Genomic DNA, 24,212 nt, shown 5'->3' on the forward strand with positions numbered 1-24,212 from the left:
TCAGAACTTCTAGAACCATAAAGAAAAGACTTCCATCCTAGGCCCCATCCTTTGACCTGTGCAAATACCAAGATCTCTAGTTACAGAGGCTTGATTTTATCATCCACGACTGAGCGGTAAGTTTCCAGACACCACAAAAGGATCTAGGGGAGAGTAAAAGAACAGGTACAAAGCCTGTAGTCATTCCCATCACAGTATACTTCAAGGGAGGGGAAACCCTGTATTTCTTAGGCCAAGGAAATTCCCTTCTTTTTTTATTTTTTTTTTTTTTGGTTTTTGGGGCACACCTGGGCAGTGCTCAGGGGTTACTCCTGGCTGTCTGCTCAGAAATAGCTCCTGCGAGGCTCGGGGGACCATTTGGGGACACCGGACTTTGAACCAACCACTTTTGGTCCTGATTGGCTGCTTGCAAGGCAAACGGCCACTGTGTGCTATCCTCTCCGGGCCTGGAATTCCTTCTTAATCTCCCCTATATTTTACTGTGCCTATGCAAAAAAAAAAAAAAAAAAAAAAAAAAAAAAAAAAGCACAAATTAATTTTTTTGGTTTTGTTATTGTTGTGTTTGTTCCCCCCATGGAGTTAGTGGTGTGTGTGTGTGTGTGTGGTGTGTGTGTGTGTGTGTGTACGTGTGTGTACTTAGTATTTTTTTGTTTTGTTTTTGGGTCGACACCCAGCAGCGCTCAGGGGTTACTCCCTGGCTCTACACTCAGAAATTGCTCCTGGCAACCAAAAAAAAAAAAAAAAAAAAAAAGTTAAAGGGGCCCGGAGAGATAGCACGGCGTTTGCCTTGCAAGCAGCCGATCCAGGACCAAAGGTGGTTGGTTCGAAACCTGTGTCCCATATGGTCCCCCATGCCTGCCAGGAGCTATTTCTGAGCAGGACAGCCAGGAGTCACCCCTGAGCAATGCCGGGTGTGACCCCCAAAAAAAAAAAAAAAAAAAAAAAACGAAAAAAAAAAAAAAGAAAAAAAAGAAATTGCTCCTGGTAGGCTCGGGGGACCATATGGGATGCCAGGGGTTTGAACCATGGTCCTTCAATGCAAGGCAAAGGCCCCACCTCCATGCTATCTCTGGCTCCTGCTTTGTTTTGTTTTTATTTCAGGACCATGGTTATTGTGTGGTTATTGTCTTTATTGCGGTGTGATGCTTTTTGGGGATTTTTTGTTTGATTTTTTTGTATTGTTGTTATGTTTTTTCTTCCCTTTTTCCCTTCTTCTTCTCTTAAATTGATATTTATAGCCTCTTAGAAGGACTCCTCCCATTTTTTTGCTTGTTTGATTTTTGCCCCATTTTATTTTTTTTTCTTCTTTTCTCAAACAGACCCACATAAATTGAAACCACTTTTGTTCCGCCTCACAAATTGAGGGGGAAATAATGGAGGTACCTAGACCAAACAGTCGTATGAAATTTAAGTAGAAATAAAAAATGATCAGATTTTAAACACCAAATCCAAAACCAACAAACAACAGAATCAATACCCAATCTACAACAAGCTAGACACAGGGGGGGACCACTTATACTAGCAGGCCCAGGGTTAAGGAGGGGGGATTATGAGATGCATGCTGGGAACAGGGGTGGAGGGAGGACAACATTGGTGGTGGAAATGCTCCTGATTCAATGTCGCTATTTACCTAAAATATTACTGTGAAAGATTTGTGATCCACTTTGGTCAAAATAAAAATTAAGAGGAAAAAAAAAAGATATACAACCTAAGGTTAAGGGAGCCACAATTTAATCCTCTGGGTAAATTAAAACAAGGGCAAATTTCGCAGGGACCCCCAAGGCCCAGTGGTTAGAGTGTACCACCTTCACCTTAACCAACAAGTGACCTTCCAAGACCATCGACTGCAGAACAAGTCACTTTCTCCAGCCTTCCAAAACTGATCCTGGTCGGAGGACTCTGCCCATCGAGGGGAGGGCACCACCACAAGTCTGTTGTGCCCGCAACCTGCAGGGTGGGGAACGGATTCAGTCCGAACGGCTAGAGCCTGTGACTTGTTCAAGGCCCATGGTCTTGGCTGGTTGATAGGCGGTCAGGGACGCCATATCACTCATGGTCCAGCTAGGGGGGCTCAATAAACCATGCTGCTGTGGCTCTGAAAAGAATAAAATAAAAAATAAATATAACCAGGGCAAGCATAATTGATACTTACATATTTTCTAAGTAGAATGTTCACTACATTTGGCCATGTATAGAAAGCATGTACGCAGAAAGAAAAACAGCAAAGGGCCCACCTCCTACTTCGATGACCCCAATCTACAACCGGATTAAACAATCATTTCCTCACTTGCACAATAATAGCCTCAGTAGACCTTAAGCACCTTCTTGATTAGCTTGTGAATTTAGGTGAAGGGACCAATGTTTCAAATTGGAAAAAATCTCTATCCCTCCTGGTTGTCAAAGCAGTTCTGAGAAGTTAGAGAAAATAGAAGTCAAAATGTCAAGTTTTTACTTGAGTAACAGTCTTCCTAGAGGATCAAGAGTTCTACTTCACAGTGATGTCAGTAGGGGGTGCTGTGAGCTTCAATGAAGCAAAGCCTAATCCCAAAAAGAATTCAAAGATTGGAAATGGAATATTCTTGTTCCAGAATTACATATCACCACCTACTCACATACCCTTTGAATGTCCCACTGGCATTTCAAGGTTTTCAGTGTCCACAGGTTGAACATCTTTCATAAATCTTTTTTTTCAATTTCCCTCTAATTAATAAATAATACATCTCTCTCACCAGGTTAAGAACATAAAGATTCGTGATATTTCAATGCTACAACACCCACTCCAACCCCCCAACTTCTGCCAAATGATGTCTTGATTCAGCTAAGTGCTTCTGAAAAACATTTAAACACTGGGACTATTTCTAGTTAGACTAATTTCAGTATTCTACAATTTTCTGGTGCTGTAAATACAACTAACAAATAGAAGAAGTATTTGACATGGAGTTGACATTCCAGTGAGTCATATACCAAACAAAATAATGGAATACATACATTATTTGTGAATTACTATAAGTTCCTAGCAATAGATGATGTGCTATTTTAGATATGGTGGCCAAAAGTCTGTTCAAGGTGCTAAATTTTTGAGTAAAGTCCTGAAGGACACAAAAGGGAAAAAAATCATATACTTAATTTAAAGAAGGTCTACAAGAATATATTAGTAAAGACAGGAGAGTGTATACGTTTCCAAAAAAAAAAAAAAAAAAAAAGAGTGTATACGTTCCAATGATCATGTAGGCCAGTGTTGTCTAAATAAAGAAAAATAAGCAAAGGAAATGGGGAGAGAGGGGGGAAAAAAGGAGGTAAGTGAAAAGATTACATTAGGAAAAAAGGTCTCCAACGGGTTTTTATTGGGTTTTTTTTGTTTGTTTGTTTTTTGGTTTGGTTTGGTTTTGGACCACACCTGGCAGTGCTCAGGGGTTTTTACTCCTGGATCTGCACTCAGAAGTCGCTGCTGGCAGGCACATATGGTGATGCCAGATTTGAATCACCATCTGTTTCCATCAGCTGCATGCAAGATAAAGCCCCTACCTCTCTTCTATCTCTGCTATCTCTCCAGCCCCAGGGTTTTTGTCTCGTTGGTTTGTTGTTTTTGTTTGTTTAGATTTGATTTGATTTTTTGACCGCACCCAGCAGAGCTCAGAGGTTACTCACAGCTCTGCACTCAGAAATCATTCTGGCAGGCTGGGGGATGAGGGGACTATATAAGAATGCTGAGTCTGTCCTGGGTTGGCATTATGCAAGGCAAACACCCTACCACTGTGCTATCACTCCAGCCCCTCTCCCAGGGTTTTGTAAGCAGCTATTGATAGTTTTTATTTTATGATATGGAATGAGAAACTTCAGGAGAAGTTTGAAAAGGAGAAGCACATAACCTGACTATAACTTTAAGTAGCCAGACTATACCAGATAGTTAGGTCTAAATTCTTTATTCTAGATGTTGCCTGGACAGGAAGAGCGGGAAGGTTATGAAAGACTTTTCACTGTCCATTTCGTTTAATAAGAGACAGACCTACAAATGAAGTGATTTGTATGTGGTCAGGTGACATTTTATAGAATGTTCTTTTTTCTTTTTTTTTTTTCTTTTTTTTTTTTTGGAGAGGTTTTGGGTCATGCCCAGCATTGGCTCTATGCTCAGAAATCGCTCCTGGCAGGCTTGGGGAACCGTATGAGATGTCGGGACTCGAACCACTGTCCTTCTGCATGCAAGGCAAATGCCCTACCTCCGTGCTATCTCTCTGGCCCCATATCCCAATATTTTCAATAAGCATAAGACTAGTGTTTAAAAAAAAAAAAGTGGAGAGATAGCACGGCGGCGTTTGCCTTGCAAGCAGCCGATCCAGGACCAAAGGTGGTTGGTTCGAATCCCGGCGTCCCATATGGTCCCCCATGCCTGCCAGGAGCTATGTCTGAGCAAACAGCCAGAGTGACCCCTGAGCACCGCCGGGTGTGGCCAAAAAAACCAAAAACCAAAAAAAAAAAAAAAAAAAAAAGGATAGTGTTTTTATTCTTTCAGCATTGTTTGTCCTTGTGTAACTCCTGAGTTCCAGGATGAAACTTTGGTTTTGCACTAAGTTATCTAGAGGTTTTCACAAGAATCATACACTGAATACAATATTTTTTGCCTTAACTGATTTCTGTCATCTTTTTTTTTTTTTTTTTTTTTTTTTTTTGATTTTGGGTCACACCCTGCAATGCTCAGGAGTCACTCCTGGCTCTATGCTCAGAAATCACTCCTGGCAGGCTCAGGGGACACACATGAGATGGATGGATTCGAACCAATGACCTTCTGCATGCAAGGCAAATGCCTTAACCTCCATGCTATCTCTCTGGCCCCTTCTGTCATCTTTTTAGGACTTTCTTTTCCCATTGACCAAATCTCTTGTCTTAGAGCAGGCGGGGTCTCAAACTCAATTACCTGGGGCCGCAGGAAGGCAAAGTCGGGGTGATCCTTGAGTGCAAAGGTCAGTAGTAAGCCTTGAACATTTGGGGGGTGTTGACCCAAACAACTAAAACAAAACAAAACAAAAAAGATTCCTCTAGGGTAGGCCACAAAATGTTGTACAGAGGGCCATTTGTGGCCCGCAGTCCACGAGTTTGAGACCCCTGTCATAGAGCTTCTTAGAACCTTTTCCTCTATTATTAGTGACTCTGGGTTATTTAATGTTTTTTCATCCTGCATAAAAGTCATAAAAATAGGGCCAGAGTGATAGCATAGTGGTAAGCCATTTGGCCTTGCATTGCAGCCAACCTGGGAAACGGACCTGGGTTCAATCCCCGCATCACCATATGGTCCCCTGAGCCTGCCAGGAGCAACTTCTGAGCCAGGAGTAATCCCTGAATGCCACCGGATATGGCCCAAAAAACTAAAAAAAAAAAAAAAAGTCATAAAAATAAAAATAAATCACTTACCTCCAACAGGGCTAATTATGGGCTTCTCAATTACTCTACACAATTACTCAAAAGTCGGACTTTGAAAAGTTTTGACATAATCAAGTAGTTAGAAGTGGCTTATTTTATTGAACCATCATCTCCTTGATGTTTAGTCTACTTGATCTTTTTTCATCTGTACCCAGCAGTATTCAGGAGTTTTTTCTGGGTGCTAGCACTCAGAAATTACTCCTGGTGTTCAGGGGGAGAATTTGGGGGTGCCAAGGACAAGTTGGTTGTATGCAAGGCAAGTTCTCTACAACCTGTATTTATCATGTTGGCCCCATTTGGTCTACTTGAAATAGTAGAACTTTGCTAATTAGAAGCCTTCAACATCAATTTTTTCTCCTCTTATTAATGGCATTAAAAGAGCCAGTCAGGGGGCCGAAGAAGATAGCACAGCGGTAGGGCGTTTGCCTTGCATGAAGGCAGATTTAGGGCTGGGACGGTGGTTCGAATCTGCAATCTTATGGTCCCCCTGTGCCTGCCAGGAGTGACTTCTGAGCCAGAGTCAGGGAGTAACCCCCGAGAGCTGCCAGGTGTGACCCAAAAACCAAATAATAATAATAATAATAATAATAATAATAATAATAACATCTTTATCTTGGAAAGCTCTAATAGGACAAGTACTTGCAGGTTTTCCAATGGTGTTGACCACACTGAAAAATATCTTTGTGGGCCCGGAGAGATAGCACAGTGGCGTTTGCCTTGCAAGCAGCCGATCCAGGACCAAAGGTGGTTGGTTCGAATCCCGGTGTCCCATATGGTCCCCCATGCCTGCCAGGAGCTATTTCTGAGCAGACAGCCAGTAGTAACCCCTGAGTACCGCCGGGTGTGGCCCAAAAACCAAAAAAAAAAAAAATCTTTGTAAAGATGACTAAATAATTTCTCAAGAGGAATAAAGCACCTATTTAAGAGGGCTAGGACATCAAGTTTTTTCAGTCTGCTCACAACTTAATTCTATAGATAACTGTGAGTCTAAACCATATAGTTCTAGTTGTAGGGCTGGAAAAGGAAGGAAGGATGGAAGGAAGGAAGGAAGGAAGGAAGGAAGGAAGGAAGGAAGGAAGGAAGGAAGGAAGGAAGGAAGGAAGGAAGGAAGGAAGGAAGGAAGAGGAAGTGGAGGAGATAAGGGAGGAAGGAGGGAGGAAAGGAGGGAAGGAAGGAAAGAAGGAAGGAAGGGAGGGAGGGAGGGAGGGAGGGAGGGAGGGAGGGAGGGGAGGAGATAAGAGAGGAAGGAGGGGGGAGGAGATAAGGAAGGAAGGAGGGAAGGAAGGAAGGAAGGAAGGAAGGAAGGAAGGAAGGAAGGAAGGAAGGAAGGAGGAAGGGAGGGAGGGAGGGAGGGAGGGAGGGAGAGAGAGGGAGGGGAGGAGATAAGGGAGGAAGGAGGGAAGGAAGGAAGGAAAGAAGGAAGGAGGAAGGAAGGAAGAAAGGAAGGAAGGAAGGAGGAAAGGAGGGAAGGAAGGAGAGAAGGAAATAAGGAGGGAAGGAGGAAGGTCTAAGTATATAGGGAAAGTATGTGTCAATTATTATGCTCAGAAAATGCAAGACTCCTTAAAATTGGGGCCAGGTACTCGCTTCAGCAGCACATATACTAAAATTGGAATGATACAGAGAAGTATGGCCCCTGTGCAAGGATGACACGCAAATGCGTGAAGCATTCCATATTTAAAAAAAAAATTGGGGCCAGAGCGTTTGCCTTGCAAGCAGCCAACCCACAATGGACCTAGGTTCGATTTCTAGCATCCTATATGGTCCCCAAGCTTGACAGGAGCAATTTCTATCTTTCTTTCTTTCTTTCTTTCTTTCTTTCTTTCTTTCTTTCTTTCTTTCTTTCTTTCTTTCTTTCTTTCTTTCTTTCTTTCTTTCTTCCTTCCTTCCTTCCTTCCTTCCTTCCTTTCTTTCTTTCTTTCTTTCTTCTTTCTTTTTTTCCTTTCTTTCTTTCTTCCTTCCTTTCTTTCCTTTTTCCTTCCTTCCTTTCTTCCTTCCTTCCTTCCTTCCTTTCTTTCTTTCTTTCTTTCTTTCTTTCTTTCTTCTTTCTTTCTTTCTTTCCTTTCTTTCTTTCTTCTTCTTTCTTTTCCTTTCTTTCTTTCTTCCTTCCTTCCTTCCTTCCTTCCTTTCTTCCTTTCCTTTTTCCTTTCTTCCTTCCTTCCTTCCTTCCTTTCTTTCTTTCTTTCTTTCTTTCTTTCTTTCTTTCTTTCTTTCTTTCTTTCTTTCTTTCTTCTTCTTTCTTTTTTTCCTTTCTTTCTTCCTTCCTTCCTTCCTTTCTTCCTTCCTTCCTTCCTTCCTTTCCTTTTTCCTTCCTTCCTTCCTTTCTTCCTTCCTTCCTTCCTTCCTCCCTTCCTCCCTTACTTCCTCCCTTCTTTTCTTCCTTCTTTCTTTCTTTCTTTCTTTCTTCTTTCGTTCTTTCTTTTTCTTTCTTTTTCTCTTTCTTCTTTCTTTCTTCCTTTCTTCTTCCTTCCTTCTTACTTCTTCCTCCCTTCCTTTGTCTCTCTCTCTTTCTTTTTTTTTCTTTTGGTTTTTGGGCCACATTCAGTGACGCTCAGGGGTTACTCCTGGCTGTGCTCTCAGAAATTGTTCCTGGCTTGAGGAACCATATGGGAAGCCAGGGGGTCGAACCATGGTTCGTCCTAGGTTAGCGTGTGCAAGACAAGCGCCCTACCACTTGCACCACCGCTCCAGCCCAATCTAGGAGCAATTTTTTTTTGTTTTGTTTTGTTTTTGGGTCACACCCGGCAGCGCTCAGGGGTTACTCCTGGCTCTGTGCTCAGAAATCGCTCCTGGCAGGCTTGGGGGATCATATGGAATGCCGGGATTCGAACCACTCTCCTTCTGCATGCAAGGCAAATGCCTTACCTCTATGCTATCTCTCTGGTCCCCAGGAGCAATTTCTGAGCACAGAGCCAGGAGTAACCCTTGAGCGCCACCTCTGATTGTGATCCAACCCCCCCCCCAAAAAAAAAGACTCCTTAAAATTGTTGACTGGAATAAATTAGAGATAATATAGTGGGTAGGGTTCAGCCTTGTATATAGTCAAGTTGGGTTCAGTACCCTGCATGGTTACCCAAGCACTGCCAGGAGTGATTCCGGAGTACAGAAAGAGGGATAACTTATGAGCATCTCACACAGAACCTCTCTGGATACTACTAGAGATCCATTTCTAAAACTTGGGACATATTCTTTTAGAATCACCCTCCACAGGATATTACTGATATCTTTAAGTGTAGACATGCAACCTGTTAAAATTCATAGTCTCAGGCTGGAGAGATACCACAATGGTAGGGAGTTTGCCTTGCATGTGGCCAACCCAAGATAGACGGTGGTTAGATTCCCAGCATCCCATATGGTCTGCTGAGCCTGCCAGGAACAATTTCTGAATGCAGAGCCAGAAGTAACCCCTGAGCGCCACTGGTATGACAAAAAACAAAACAAAACAAAACATAAGCTCTTAGTTCAATAAATTCCCACTTCTACACCTTGACTCTGAGAACTCGTAAAATCTAGGTAGTTCTCTGCCACATCTTTTCCTCTCTTGAATTTCCTCTGCCTGATTAAGGGAGTTTGAAGGGAGTCTTTTGCAATCAAATGCACTGTGACATGATCCCATCCCCAGTTCCAAGGGCCTCAGCAAAGTCTAATTTCTAACCTATTTTGAATTAGATACCTAATTCAAACAATTCAGTTTGAATTTTTTTTCCTGGGAATTAAATTTATATTCTTGGTTTGCTGTATAGGTTGTCTAGAGGTCTGGAGGCTCGGGAAATTTTATTATTTTTATAACAAGTCAGACCTATTAAGCACCATGTTACATCAGAGAAAGATGAGAAGATAGGTTTGAGGGTAAAGGCTAAGAAAGGAGAGGGTGAATTCAGATGTATACAAAGAGTCAGAAACCAGAGGTCATAAGATCCTGACCAAATGCACCTAGTATCTTATTGGTTCTTGATGATATCCCAGTCACAGACTCAACATTCTCTCTGCATGAACTTTCTCTCTTGGGTTAGTAGCAACGCTACTGATTCCCCTTAGATTTAGATCCTTTGTGGGCAACTCTGAGTAAATTTCTATCACTGTAGCCCAAGTAACCTTGATCAAGAGCAAAGATACATCAGGAGCCAGGATGATAGATAGTAGGATATTTGCCCAGGGTCAAACCAGGTTCAATCCCTGGCGTCCCTTTTGGTGCCCCAAACCTGCCAGGAGTATTTCTGAGCATAGAGCCAGGGATAATCACTGAGCATGCCAGGTGTGGCCCCAAACCAAAACCAAAACAGAAAAATAAGCAAAAATTAATCAAATGATGTGCTGAAATTAGGTTATTCTGTGTTCATAGTGTTTTGCTAACTTAGTCTAAAAATCATTTCTGTTAGAAAAAAAAATTGATCCAGGCTCAATAATTATATATTAGTTCCCTGCAGGCTCTTGGAAGACTGGAAAGAAAAAACACAATATGAACTACACGCCCACAATTTAGCTTTAAATCATTTTTAAGTCTTATTCAATTTGAAAAGCAATGAAAATAAAGACAAATCATTCCTAATATTACTTGCTAGTATAACCACTTTGAACATTTTTTTTATTTCATGTCAGATATTTTTTGCCTCACATGCTTGTTTTTATTTATTTATTTATTTATTTATTTGGTTTTGCGGCCACACAGACAGTGTGCAGGGGGTTACTCCGTGGCTCTGCACTCAGGGAATTACTTTGGGTGTGTTCAGAAGGACCATATGGATTCCTGGGATCAAATTGAGGTCAGTCACATACAAGCAAAATGCCCTACCCACTGTACTATTGTTCTGTCCATGCTTGTTTTTTATTTTTCTTTTTAAAAGTTTTTTAAATTTTGGTTTGAGGGTCACTTTTCAGCGAGTGTTCAAATTTTACTTCTGTCTCTGTGTTCAGAATGGTGCTTGAGACTATATATAATAGATTATAGAACCTAGGTCAGCCACATGCAAAGCAGGAGCCTTAGACCACTGCATCATCTCTTTGGCCCTATTTTCCATTATTTATTTAATTTTATGTGTCTGTGGTGCCAAAGATTGAATCCAGGTCTCAGACATGCAAGACATGTCCTATATCATTGGTCCTCTAGCCCAATAACTGCTTTGAAAATAACAAAATTAGAGTATGTAATATGAATACATATATTACATTTGGGGCAATTTCCCCAATTTCCTCAGCAGTGCTTGGAAGCTCAGGGACTACTCCCTGTGTGGGTACTCTCTTCAGCAGCATGGACCTAATAATTCAGTCTGCTGTATTACTCGGTAGGGCACCAGGCTATCCAGCTATGCCAGGGGCCTTGTGCCAAGGGATTAAATTCAGATCCTCACATATGAAGGGCTGTGCTATATAGCCCTTTGACTTATATCCCCTTGCATACTTTTTATCATCTTATATTTATGCCATTCACATTTCTTATGTTGCTGCATAATTTTTCATATGCACTATCAAAGTGGCTGCCTATTGTTTTCCTGACTAGATCTGCTACAAACTAGACACCGACAACGGATAGTCCTGCAACTCAGAATATAGCATGCTCGAGTTTGAAATTCTAAAGAAAAATTTAAAGCTCAATGAATAAAGGATAGCTCTTTTATTCACTAGCAAAAAGTTGGAAATCATTAGACTAACAATTTCCTGCATTTTTTAAGACTCTTCTTGAGAAGCTGAGAGAATAGAACAGTGGTAGGGGCATTGGCCTTGCTATCAGCTGATCCAGGGACGGACGGTGGTTCGAATCCCAGCATCCCCATAGTGGTCCCCCTGTGTCTGCAAGGAGCAATTTCTGAGCCCAGAGGCCAGGAATAACCCCTGAGCGCCGCTAGGGTGTATACAAAAAACAAACAAACAAAAAGAATCTTGAATCTAGTATAGTGATTTGTCAATCACTTCTCTAAGAAGTTGGCCTTCCTAGTACGCCTCACACACAGGTTTTAGTCTCATAGCAGCCATAAATTCTCCAGTGCCTGGAAAGAGGCCTTTCTTGTCCCCGAGAAGTGTACATAAATACGTTATTTTGTGCTTGTTTTGCTTAGTTTTTTGGAGCCAGCAGTGCTTAGGGATTACTCCTGGCTCAGTGCTTAGCAGACTCTCCTCGTGGAGAACCATAAGCCTGGGATTGAGCCTAGGTCAGCCACATGCAAGGCAAGCACCCTACCTGCTGTACTGTCAATCTGTCCCCTGTATTATTGAGTTGTTATTTGGTCATTGTGATGGCAGCATGTGCATTTGCTGGTGCAGAATCTGTATCTGCCCATCTTGGACTTTTTTGTTTGCTTGTTTTGGGGCCACATCAGGTGGTGCTCGGGTCTTACTCCTGACTCTGCATTCAGAAATTACTTCTAGCAGGCTCAGAGGACCATTTTGGGCACCTGGGATCGAACCTCGGTAAGCAGCATGCAAGGCCAGCGCTCTATCCACTGGGCTATTGCTCCAGCCCATCTTGGACTCTTTTGTGGAGACTTGCCAGGCCCTCTGTTCTACTAACTATTGTTCTTCTATACTTTATCCTCACCAACATATGAAGGACCTGAAAAGGAGAACTAACACTCAGGCAACTGGGGGGACAATTTGTGGAAAATGGTCGAGACTGGAAGGAGTGATTTATGAATATTCAAAGCTTCAAAAACCAGCTCATACTGGAAAAAAGCTCACTGTTCACGGTTACTCTATGACATGTGGAAGGTCAACATGTACAAATTTTGCATTATCTGGATTTTTCTCCAAACTTTAGTTTAAATCCCTGCTTGATTAGTTTGGCCTATTTCTGAGGAAATTTGCTTTTGCCTTAGTCTTAGGAGCATGTCCATTAAAACTAGCCAGATGCAGTTTTGCTACTTCAAGATCAGGTTCTAGAGAAAATACATTCTATGTAGCTATGTGTTTTGTATAACATATCAATTCCTCTTTCCTGTTACCAAACTTCCACTGGCAACATTATTGAAAATGCTCCTTGTACTTCACCCTCTATAAACACACTTCAAATTCCCCTAGTGCATATCCTGAAAGTCTGCAGAAAAGGAAGATGTTCTTCACAGATCAATAGAAGCCAAAAGTAACTGTTGGGAATGGTGCAACTATATTCCATATACAGTAACAATCCCCATGAAAATGCCTTCCCGGGCCAGGGACAGGAAGCAAGACTGCCTCTGCACTTTCATCAGGAAGTAGTAAAAATAGCATTTAGGCTGACACTGTGGCCTCTTCTGTGGCACATGCCATAGTGAGCCAAACAATCTCTTTTTTCTGGATTTAAAAAACCACTTGTGAACATCACTATTTTATTCATATGAATTTCTTTTACTTTTGTTTGGGGTGGGGAGAGGTAGAAGTAGAATGTTTAGGCCAAATCTGGTAGTGCTTAGGGCTAATACTGGCACAGTGCTCAGGTGGTGCTTGGGTTGACGGTATGCAAGCCAAGTGCCTTAATCCAAATACTTTTTCTCAGGTCTCTTCGTTTTACTTACAGTAAATGATATAGCGCGTCTAGTAATGTATCACTTCTGAAAATCCAGAGTTGTGTCTTGTTTATTTGTGGTAGGTCACACTCTGCAGGTTCTCAAGGCTTAGTCTTTGGGCTAAGGAGCATCCTGGCAGAGCTCAGGGAAGTCATATGGAATGCCAGGAATTGAACCTAGGTCCGTGCACATAGGCAAATGCCCTATCTGTTTTACTACTGCTCTGGCTCTGAATACAGGGTTTAGAAAAAAACAAGAAGTTCTTTTTAATTCTATCCCTCAACCTATTCCCCACACTCCAAAATATAGACATCATTTTTTGAATGGGGACAACCATTCTTGGACCTGCCACTGTCTTTTGGTCTGTTTTCTCTGTCCTGTCTTACTGAGTTTTTTTTTTTTTTTGGTTGGGGGGCACTCCCATTGATGCTCAGGGGTTACTATTGGCTATGCGCTCAGAAATCGCTCCTGGCTTGGGGGGACCATATGGAACCGCCAGGGGATCAAATTGCGGTCTGTTTTAGGATACCGTTGCAAGGCAGACGCCTTACCTCTAGCACTACTGCTCCGGCCCCATCCTTTTTTGTTTTGTTTTGTTTTGTTTTGGTTTTTTAGGGTCACACCCGGCAGCTCTCAGGGATTACTCCTGGCTCTGTGCTCATAAATCAATTCCTAGGCAGGCTCCAGGGACCATATGGGATGCCAGGATTTGAACCACCCTTGGTCCTAGGGTTGGCCACTTGCAAGCAAATCCTATCATTGTGCTATCTCTCTGGCCCCTAGCCCCTCCTTTCTTAAAGTCTATCATTCTGGGGCCCGGAGAGATATGCACAGTGGTGTTTGCCTTGCAAGCAGCTGATCCAGGACCAAAGGGTGGTTGGTTCGAATCCCGGTGTCCCCACATGGTCCCCCCGTGCCTGCCAGGGAGCTATTTCTGAGGGCAGATAGCCAGGATTAACCCCTGGAGCACTGCCGGTGTTAACCAAAAACCAAAAAAAAAAAAAAAAAAAAAAAAAAGTCTGTCATTCTCCACAGTTTTTGGTCCTTGGTCCTCTTCTCTTACAAGTTTCTGAGTAGGGGCTTCTTCTCTGTAGAGAGACATGCTGGTAATATTAAATATTAGCTAGTTGGTATCCAGCTCTTGCACAACCCTCATCAAACACTGGTCTGGTGTCTGCCTGCTTTTATGGCTCTGAGTGGAAGGTAAAAGAAATAAAATAATTTTTCTCTGCAGCTTCCGGAGGACTCACCCTTAATCCCCTGGACCCCACCCACGCCCTTCCTAAATCCCAAGAGACCTGCCCTTGACCAAAGATAAATTTTAACTGTTGCAAACCTTGTGACTTGTGGTTATCTAAATCTTGCAAAAATGTAACTGAGCAAAAAAAAAGAAAGAAAAAAATGTAACTGAGCAAATATCAAGTGTCACTACTACCTGAAATGGACCAACCTACTGTAATTTTTCCACTGTCTAAAAAAGCAATATAAAGGCTTGTTAAATCTGGTTTGCGGCTCTCATCCTCTGGTTTACGCTAGGCCTCAACTGGGAGCCCCGGCATATGCTGGCATAATAATAAACCCCGTGCTTTTGCATGGTCTCTGCCTCTGGTATTCATTAGAGGGGTGCGTGTGGAATTCCCGGCCTTATCATAATCATCACAAAGCAGTGCCACCAAAATTACACTCTTGGGTTTAAGCAATAACACAGTGGTAGGGTGTTTGCCTTGCATGTGGCCAGCCCCAGATGGACCTTAGTTGGATTCCTGGCATCCCATATGGTACCCTGAGCCTGCCAGGAGCGATTTCTGAACACGGAGCCAGGAGTAACCCCTGAGCACAAAGCCAAAAACCCAACCCCTTCCCCCAAAAGAAAGACAACACTCTCCTGCTGGGCAGTGCTAGGATCCTGAAGACCAGTACTCTGCTGCCTAACAACTTTCCAGACCCCTAAGACTTGGTTTATTCACAGAATTAAGTCTCTGGCCATCCATCCAAGCTGTTGTGTGAATATTTAGTTGCCTTTGATTGTAGAGTAGTATTTCCTGATGTAGATGCTACTGGTTGCTAGTTAATTTAGCTTTTTTTTGGGGGGGGAGGGGGAGAACACCCAGAGGTGCTCAAGGATCATTCCTGGCAGTCTCAGAAAAACATACGAAATGCTGGGAAATTTAAACCCAGGTGGGCATCCCATCTGGGTCCCATCCAGAGGGCAATTTTCCGAGTGCATAGCCAGGAATAACTCCTGAGCTCCACCGGGGTGTGGCCCAAAAACAAACAAAAAAAAAAAAAAAAAAGGAAGAGAAAAGAGGTGCTGGCTTTTTGGCTGAGGTAGACAGAGCTTAAGGCAAAAATTGTGAACACCATAACCATCCTTTCCTGACTCTTGGTACGTGTTTCTTTTGTCGCTACCCCAGGCTCTTCAGACTTGTCAGCCTAAGGGGTTAGAAACACAGTGTGGGGCCCGGAGAGATAGCACAGTGGTGTTTTGCCTTGCAAGCAGCCGATCTAGGACCAGAAGGTGTTTGGTTCGAAGTCCCGGTGTCCCATATGGTCCCCCGTGCCTGCCAGGAGCGTATTTTCTGAGCAGACAGCCAGGAGTAACCCATGAGCACTGCCGGGTTGTGGGCCCAAAAACCAAAAAAAAAAAAAGGAAACACAGTGTGTAGGGTGAGGATCACAAACTCATGGATATTTAATTTGACATTGTATATCTTTTTTATTATTTTCAGATAAATGCCTGCGAGGATAAGTTCTGGTTTTTATGGGAAGTGCATCCGTTAGGGAGTGAACCTCACTTGGACACCTGAGATGAAGCAGTTCCTGGTGGTGTGAGCCTATTGGCGTGTGTGATCGAGACCAGGCAGTGAGGAACTTCTTAGGTTCAGTTGCCCTTGGGGCCACCAGGGATATACCATCAGTGCTCAGGTGGCTGTATAGTACTGGAGACTGAACTAAGGCACTCACATGTGCAACACACACATGCCAGCCCTTTGAGGTATCTTCTAGCTCCATGTGTTCCTACTGTTGTAAGAAGTTATTTAAGGACAGGGCTGGAACCATAGTACAACAGGCAAGGGCTTTTGCTTGCATAAGGCTGACCTGAGTTTGATCCCTACCATAGCCTATGGTCCCTTGGACCTACCAGGAGTGATTCCTGACTATAAGTGATTCATGAACACCATTGGCTGTGGTCTTCCAAGAGAAGAAAAGTAAGAAACTACCTGGGACCAGATAAATAATACAGCAGATAGGGAACTTGTCTAGTATCCCATCAATCAGGGTTCAATTCCCAATATCCCATATGGTCCCTCAACCCCAGAAAAAGTGATCCCTGTATGCATAGCCAGGAGTGAATTCTGAGCACTGTTGAGTGTAGCCCAAAATCAAAAATGAAAGAAAAGAAAACAGAAACTACCAAACTTTTCTAGAATAGCTCTACTATACTATGGATGGTCCCCACAGCAATGTCTGGTGATGCTTTTTCTAAATTCTCACCAGCATTTGGTATTATCACTATTTTTTTTTTTTGAGGAGGGAGTGACCACTAAACAGCCCCCAGATCACTGTCATTTTTTATTCTGTCCATCTGGTAGGTGTGTAATGATAGTTCATTGTGATGATAATTTGTATTTCCAATGATTAGTAATAGAGAGATATCATTTCCTGTGCTTATTTGCCCTCTGAACATTTGTTTTGTTGCATGCCAAAAGCCTTCTGATGTGTCAAAAGCATAAACTCTTTTCTTTTTGTTTTGTTTTTGGTTTTTGGGGTCACATCCAGCAGCACTCAGGGATTACTCTGGCTCTATGTTCAGAAATCGCCCCAGGCAGGCTCAGGGAAACACATGGGATGCTGGGATTTGAACCACCATCCTTCTACACGCAAGGCAAAACGCCCTACCTCCATGCTATCTTCTCCACCTCCCCCCCAAAAAAAAAATTCTTTTGTTTCTCTTTCTACCTCTGAACTATGCTCACATTTAACACCCGCCATTCCTCCACTCTCCCACAACCCCACACACCACACTTCACAAGACTTTCCAGCCATAAATTTAAAATGTTCACAATGTTTTTATAACCACAATATGTAGCTTTTCCAGGCACCTAATTCTCAGAGTCCCCTGACATCTGGCAGGTCTTCTAATATCTTAAGCTCAAGTCTGGTCTTTCTACCTGGAGAGTGTTAGTCAGCAGGCTCTGTACCATAGGTCTCCACAAACCACACATATGCACATGCCAACACACACACACACACACACACACACACACACACAATAACACGCAAACACTTTTACACCTTAACAAAACACACACTATATTTCTCTTACACACCTTCCACCGACACACATGAACAGCTTACACATTCATAACACACACATACTTCTCATACACAAATACAGTTTGCACATATTTCACACATACTTTCACAGACATCTCAACACACAATTACATATATGCTTTCACACACATACCCATAAACACTTCACACACAACACAGCGTTAAGCACGCACACTTTATACCTCACTCGCAAATGGAGATTGTCTCCCCTGCCTATAGCTGACTAAAGATTAGAGTATGGGGGGGGCCGGAGAGAGAGCATGGAGGTAAGGTGTTTGCCTTTCATGCAGAAGGACGGTGGCTCGAATCCCGGCATCCCATATGGGTCCCCGGAGCCTGCCAGGTGTGATTTCTGAGCGTGGAGCCAGAAGTGAATCCTGAGTACTACCGGGTGTGATCCAAAAACCAAAATAATAATAATAATAATAAAATAATAATAATAATAATAATAATAATAATAATAAGGCCCGAGAGATAGCACAGCGTGTTTACCTTGCAATCAGCCGATCCGAGGACCAAAGGTGGTTGGTTTCGAATCCCGGGGTCCCATATGGTCCCCCGTGCCTGCCAGGAGCTATTTCTGAGCAGACAGCTCAGGAGTGACTCCTGAGCACCGCTGGGTGTGCCCCCCCCAAAAAAAAACAACAAAAAACAAAAATAATAATAATAATAAAAAGATTAGGCGTTTTTCTCAGGTCCCTTCCTTCTGTTTGATTTACTAAATGGCTCCCAGCACAGCTGCACTCAGAAAAACAACTCACTTGCTGGATTTCCTGGATATATTATAGTTAAGGTAGAAAAGATGTGAAGGAAGGGCTCTGGGAAAGGGTGGACTCTCCATACTCTGGATGTGCTGCTCTCTTCAAACATCCAAAGTTCACCGCCAGGAAAATGACCCAAATTTGTTATTTTTTTAAAATTGGTTATTACTATGTTTGACTTTGGGCTACACCTGACTGTGATTTAGGGCTTAGTCCCTGGCTCTTGCTCAGGGATATCTCCTAGGGGTGGGGCTCAAGGACCATTTGGAATGCTAGAGATCAAACCCTAGTTGGCTATATATAATGTAAGTGCCCAAAACTTCTCTACTATAATCCCAGCACTTGTTTTGTTTATACTCAGAAGGTGCTTGGGGAAAGACACCTGGGCCTCCTGTGTGCAAAGCATGCATTTAGCACTTTTAAAATAGTAGGCCTTTTTAAAAAAAATAGTAATAATAACCAAATCTTATTCTTAGATATTTTGGTTTTGGAGTCATAACCTGATAATGCTTGGGAATTACTCCTGACTCTGTGCTCAGCGATCACACCTGGCCCAAACCTTATTCTTTTTGTTTGTTTGTTTTTGTTGTTTGGATCATACCAAGCAGTGCTCAGAGCTTATTTTTGACTCTGCACTCACAGATCACTCCTGGGGTGCTCAGGGGACCATAATGTAATACCGGGATAGACTGGGCAGAGCAGTGTGTAAGGCAAGCACCCTATCTCTCCTGCTCCAAATCTTGTCTGTTTTACAATTTATATGGAGCCTTTTATGTTGATATGATTGATCAAAGTATTGACTTAGTAAGGTAATTTGTTCCCAACTTCATCATTCCTTGGAGTAAGAGGTGGGGCTAAAAGTCCCACCTTATTGCCGCAGGCTCCTATCACAGCTGTCTTGGTCTGGGTCATCCCAAAATAATCTAATTAGCATTTTCAGAATGTGCCTGAGAAAGTTTGATATGAATAATTAGAGACACATTTTGTAACTAAGGTGCAAATGCATTACAACAGAAGATGTTTCTTATCACTCTAATCACTTAAAAATATCAATTCTTTGGGGCCAGAGAGATAGGCACAGCAGCAGTAAGGCATTTGCCTTGCATGCAGTCAAGACAGGAAGGACTTCGGTTCGAATCCCAGCATCCCATATGGTCCTCCAAGCCTGCCAGGAGCTACTACTGAGTGAAGAGCCAGAGTAACCCCTGAGCGCCGCTGGGAGGTGGGGAGAGAGAAAAAAAGAAAAAACTTAAATAAAAAAAATCGAGGCTTTAAACTATGGTACCCTTCGCCAGAGAGATAGCATGGAGGTAGAGCGTTTGCTTGGCATGCAGAAGGACAGTGGTTCGAATCTCGGCATCTCATATCCCCCCCACTCTAGCCTGCCGGGGGTGAATTTCTGAGCGTAGAGCCAGGACTAACCCCTGAGTGCTGCAGGGTGTGACCCAAAAAACCAAAACCAAAATGAAAAACAAAACAAAAAAACTATGATACCTCAATACAAACTGATTTGGAAAATCTGAAACCTATTTGGGCCATACCCAGTAACATTCAGGGGTTACTCCTGGCTATGCCGCTCAGAAATCGCTGCTGGATCGGGGGGACCATATGGGACGCCTGGGATCTAACCCATCTCCATCCTGGGCAGCTGTGTGCAAGGCAAAAGCCCTACTGTTGTACTAGGGCTCTGGAGGGTTAATTACTTTACTTTTTTGATTATTATATTCAAGGGGTGGGCGAACACCGCACGCAGCTCCCGGCCAAAATGAATGCGGCTCTTTACCTCTTATCATTATTTTGTATACTGTGACTCTTTGCCAAGTTTGAATTATGTTCTGCTGCTTCTGAGGAGGGATCTCTGAGGAGAGATCTCCGAGTGCTAGTCCCGCCCCCAGGCTGCGTCCTCCCGTCTCCCATCCCTCGAAACAACTGCACAGGCCAGCGGGGGACCAGTGTGACACATGTTGGGGACCCATCTGGCCGTTAGTTTCTTAGTGTGGAGGACGCAGCACACCCTCACCATCACTGCAGGATTTTGACCCTCACTCAAAATGGCAAAATGCAATATGTGTTGAATAGATTATTGTTAAAATGATATGCTTTTGTATGAGTGTTTGTCTGTTTTGGCAGGTCAGTGCGTGGTGTGGCTCTCTGACTCTCACAGTTTAAAATTTTGGCTCTTTGTGTCGAACTTGTTCGCCACCCGTTATATTCTATTTTCCAGCAGTATTTGTTGAATATAGCCCAGAAAACTTTACATCGTTATATATGACTTCTTTTGTTTGTTTGTTGTTTTGGGGTCACACCTACTGGCACTCAGGGGTTTACTTCCTGGCTCTGTGCTCTGAAATTGCTCCTACACAGGCATGGGAAACCATATGGGATGCTGGGATTCGAACCACCATCCGGTCCTGGATTGGCTGCATGCAAGGCAAATACTCTACCGCTGTGCTATCTCTACAACCCCTATATTATTTATTTTTGTTCTTTAAAATATGCTCTTTTGGGGCTGGAGAGATAGCATGGGAGGTAAGGCGTTTTGCCTTTCATGCAGGAGGTCATCGGTTCGAATCCTGGCGTCCCATATGTCCCCCCATGCCTGCCAGGAGCAATTTCTGAGCCTGGAGTCAGGAATAACCCCTGAGCACTGCCGGGTGTGATCCAAAAACCACACACAACACACACAGACACACACACACACACAAATAAAATAAAATAAAATAAAATACGCTCTTTTGGAAATCCAAGGCAATACTACAGTGAGTAAGGCACTAATCTTGAATGGCAGTCCGCCAGTATTTTATCCTTAGCATCCTATAAGATTTCCCCAAGCACCAATAGAATAATCTCTGACCATCAAGCCCAGAACGCTCCTGGTGTGCTCCCCCCAATAAAATTAAGTGCGTTCTTTTCAGGGGTAAGGCTTTGGAACTATTACACCCTGCTGTTCTTTGGGGGCTATTTCAGGCTTGTTGCTCAGGAGTGAACCAGGTAGTGATCAGGGGACCGCATGTGGTACTGAGGGATTAAACCAAGCCCCAAGGCAAGTGCCTATCTCCTGTACTGTCTCTCTGGCCCTCATGTCAACTCTTTTGATACTATAACCAAAAACATTTGGATGCACTATTGCTCAAGAGTTCAGATGACAGAGAAAGAGTGTTAGGGAGGACAATCTGGCAAGTTGAAAATATGGACTCATATTATAGAAGTCCATCCTATCATATTATCACAGTCTGTGACATTTTCTGTGGGACATGAAGCCTGTTTTATTCAAGACTGTTGCAGATTGGTTGGAATCATGATCACCAACAAATGACATTCATGACCTTGGAACTATGTCATATGTTTGATATATATACATATTTATGTATACATTTGTATATAAATTATAGATAGATTTACTGTAAGTCTAAAGAGAGCTTCTTTCTTTTCTTTTTTTTTTTTTGTTTTTTGTTTTTTGTTTTTTGGGCACCACACCCGGCAGTGCTCAGGGGTTACTCCTGGCTGTCTGCTCAGAAATAGCTCCTGGCAGGCACGGGGGACCATATGGGACGTCGGGCTTTGAATCAACCACCTTTGGTCCTGGATGGGGCTGCTTGCAAGGCAAACACCACTGTGCTATCTCTCTGGGCCCAGTTTTTGTTTTTTTTGGTCACACCCGGCAGCGCTCAGGGGTTACTCCTGACTCCATGCTCAGAAATTACCCCTGGCAGGCCCGAAGGACCATATGGGGATGCCGGGATTTGAACCATCGTCCTTCTGCATGAAAGGCAAATGCCTTACCTCCATGCTAGCTCTCCGGCCCCTAAAGAGAGCTTTCTGATTAAGAGGTTAGAGAGATTGTACTTGTCTTGCATCCTCATCTCACTCCTGGTCCAAGGTCCTGCCACCACCACAGATGCTTCAGAATATCCCTGAAGTGTCTTTTTTGAGAAGAGAGCCAAGGATGGCTCTTAGCACTAATGGGTGTGGTCAAAAGAAAATAAAACAAAAAATATTTCTGATTAAAGGAGTATGCTGAACATGCTTTCTTCTCTGTACAGTCTTTTCAAAGGAGAACAAGATAAGGGAAAACAACATTCTTACATTCTCAATGTTCATACTCCCAGAAGAATTTGCTGGTCATAAATTTGAGCCCAGCTCTGAAGATCTTTGGGTTTCAAATTCCCAGTGTCAGTTGTTCATTCTGCACAACCTTATGAAAAAATGGGACATGTTCTGGCTACTTCCTGCTGAATTGGGGTCATTGTGAAAGCAAGGTTTGTTGTCCAGGGCACACTCATAGATAGTCTTACTATAGTCTATAGCAAAGTATCCATCTTGAGCATGTGTAGTTTTCAGAAAAAAGAACAGTTTTCAGTTCTTTTTGTTGTTGTTGTTGTTTGTTTTTTCTTGTTTCTCTGGTTTTGGGTCCACACCCGTGATGCTCAGGGGTTTACTCTGGCTATGCCCTCAGAAAATCGCTCCTGGCTTGGGGGGACCATATGGGAAGATGGGGGATCCAACCGTGATCCATTATAGGATAGCCCCGAACAAGGCAAACACCCTACCCTGCTTTGCACCACCACTATGGCCCCTCCAGGTCTCAGTTCTTGATTAATGAAAAGTAACAAGAAATACTGAAAATCAGGGGCTGGAGAGATAGCACAGCGGTAGGTGCATTTGCCTTCTACATAGCCAACCCCGGACAAACCTTGGGTTCGATTCCTGGCACCCCATGCGGTACCCTGAGCTGCCAGGGAGTGGTTTTTTGAGAGCATGAGCAAGGAGTAAACACTGAGCGTCTGCTGGGTGCAACCCCTCCCAAAATAAAAGAGAGAGAGAAAGAAAGAGAGAAAGAAATACTAAAAATATTATTGTGAAAAATCAATGCCTACTATAGATAAATTAGGATCTCAAACCAGGAAAATAACTCAAAGGGTTAGTGGATATTCTTTGCATGCTGGAGGCCCAATTTCTATACTCCATATTGCACAGCATCCTAAGTACTATCAGGAACAATTCCTAAGCACAGAGGCAGTATTAGTCCCTTAATAAAATTTAAAAAATAAATAAAATAAAAGAATTCCTTCCAGTTCACAGGTACAAAAACATCAAAAGTAATTATTTGGGGGGGGGGGGTGTTGGGCCACACCCAGAGGCGCTCAGGGATTTCTCCAGAAATCACTCCTGACGGGGGCCGGCAAGGTGGCGCTAGAGGTAAGGTGTTTGCCTTGCAAGTGCTAGCCAAGGATGGACCGCAGTTCAATCCCCCGGCGTCCTATATGGGTCCTCCCAAGCCAGGGGGCAATTTTCTGAGCACTTGACCAGGAGTAACCCTGAGCACCAAAAAAAAAAAAAAAAGAAAGAAAGAAAAGAAATCACTCCTGACAAGCAAAGGGGGACCATGTGGCATGCTGGGAATAGAACCCGGGTCATTCCTGGGTCAGCTGCATGCAAGACAAATGCCCTACCACTGTGCTATCACTCTTGCCCTCAGAAGTAACTTTTTTTGTTTGTTTGTTTTTGTTTTGGGGCCACACCCGGTGACGCTCAGGGGTTCCTCCTGGCTATGCGCTCAGAAGTCGCTCCTGGCTTGGGGGGACCATATGGAACGCCGGGGGGATCGAACCGTGGTCCATCCAAGGCTAGCGCAGGCAAGGCAGGCACCTTATCTCTAGCCCCGGCCCCCATATGTAGGATGGGCTAGATAGTATCTTGGTAAGGCTTTTTTACCTTGCCAACCCGTGCTTGTATTCCTGGCACCACACCCTGGTTCTCTGAGCCCTGCCAGAAGTGATCCTTGAGCTCAGAGCCAGGAATAGCTCTGAGCAGTGCCAGTGTGAAAAAATAAAATGAATTATGTGGATAACTTACAGTACTTACTTTGCCAGGGATCTACGTCAAGCTTTATCTGGCATCTCTACTGTCTGTGATCGCTGGCACTGCAAGAAGTTTCTCGATGCACTCCTTACAGATGTGTGTAAGAACCGCAAAATAGAATGTGAGTCTGGTAGTACAACAACAAGGGAGGTTGTGCAGGAAGTGCAATTCGTGGTGAGCACATGTGCAAGACCAAAGAGAAAACTGTGCAAACTCCCAAACTCTGACTGGTGTCTCTTCACTAAGAGTTGTAGCCCTGTGACCATGTGTGCAAACACTGTCACTAAAGGAAGTTTGAAACCCAGTGAGTTCAGAAGACATATCTGGGGCCAGAGAGATAGAATAGTGGTAAGGTGTTTTC

The 24,212-nt window shown here is 43.3% G+C and overlaps 1 non-coding gene across 1 annotated transcript; it reads left to right on the top strand.

Moving 5' to 3' along the window:
• The first annotated feature begins 6,994 nt into the window (after positions 1-6,994).
• On the top strand, positions 6,995-7,096 carry LOC126033155 (U6 spliceosomal RNA). Its single transcript, XR_007504301.1, has one exon. It is a non-coding gene; the product is annotated as a U6 spliceosomal RNA (small nuclear RNA).
• Positions 7,097-24,212: the final 17,116 nt, after the last annotated feature.

The sequence above is a fragment of the Suncus etruscus genome, chromosome 16 (assembly GCF_024139225.1).
Source record: "Suncus etruscus isolate mSunEtr1 chromosome 16, mSunEtr1.pri.cur, whole genome shotgun sequence".
NCBI classification, from domain to species: Eukaryota; Metazoa; Chordata; class Mammalia; order Eulipotyphla; family Soricidae; genus Suncus; species Suncus etruscus.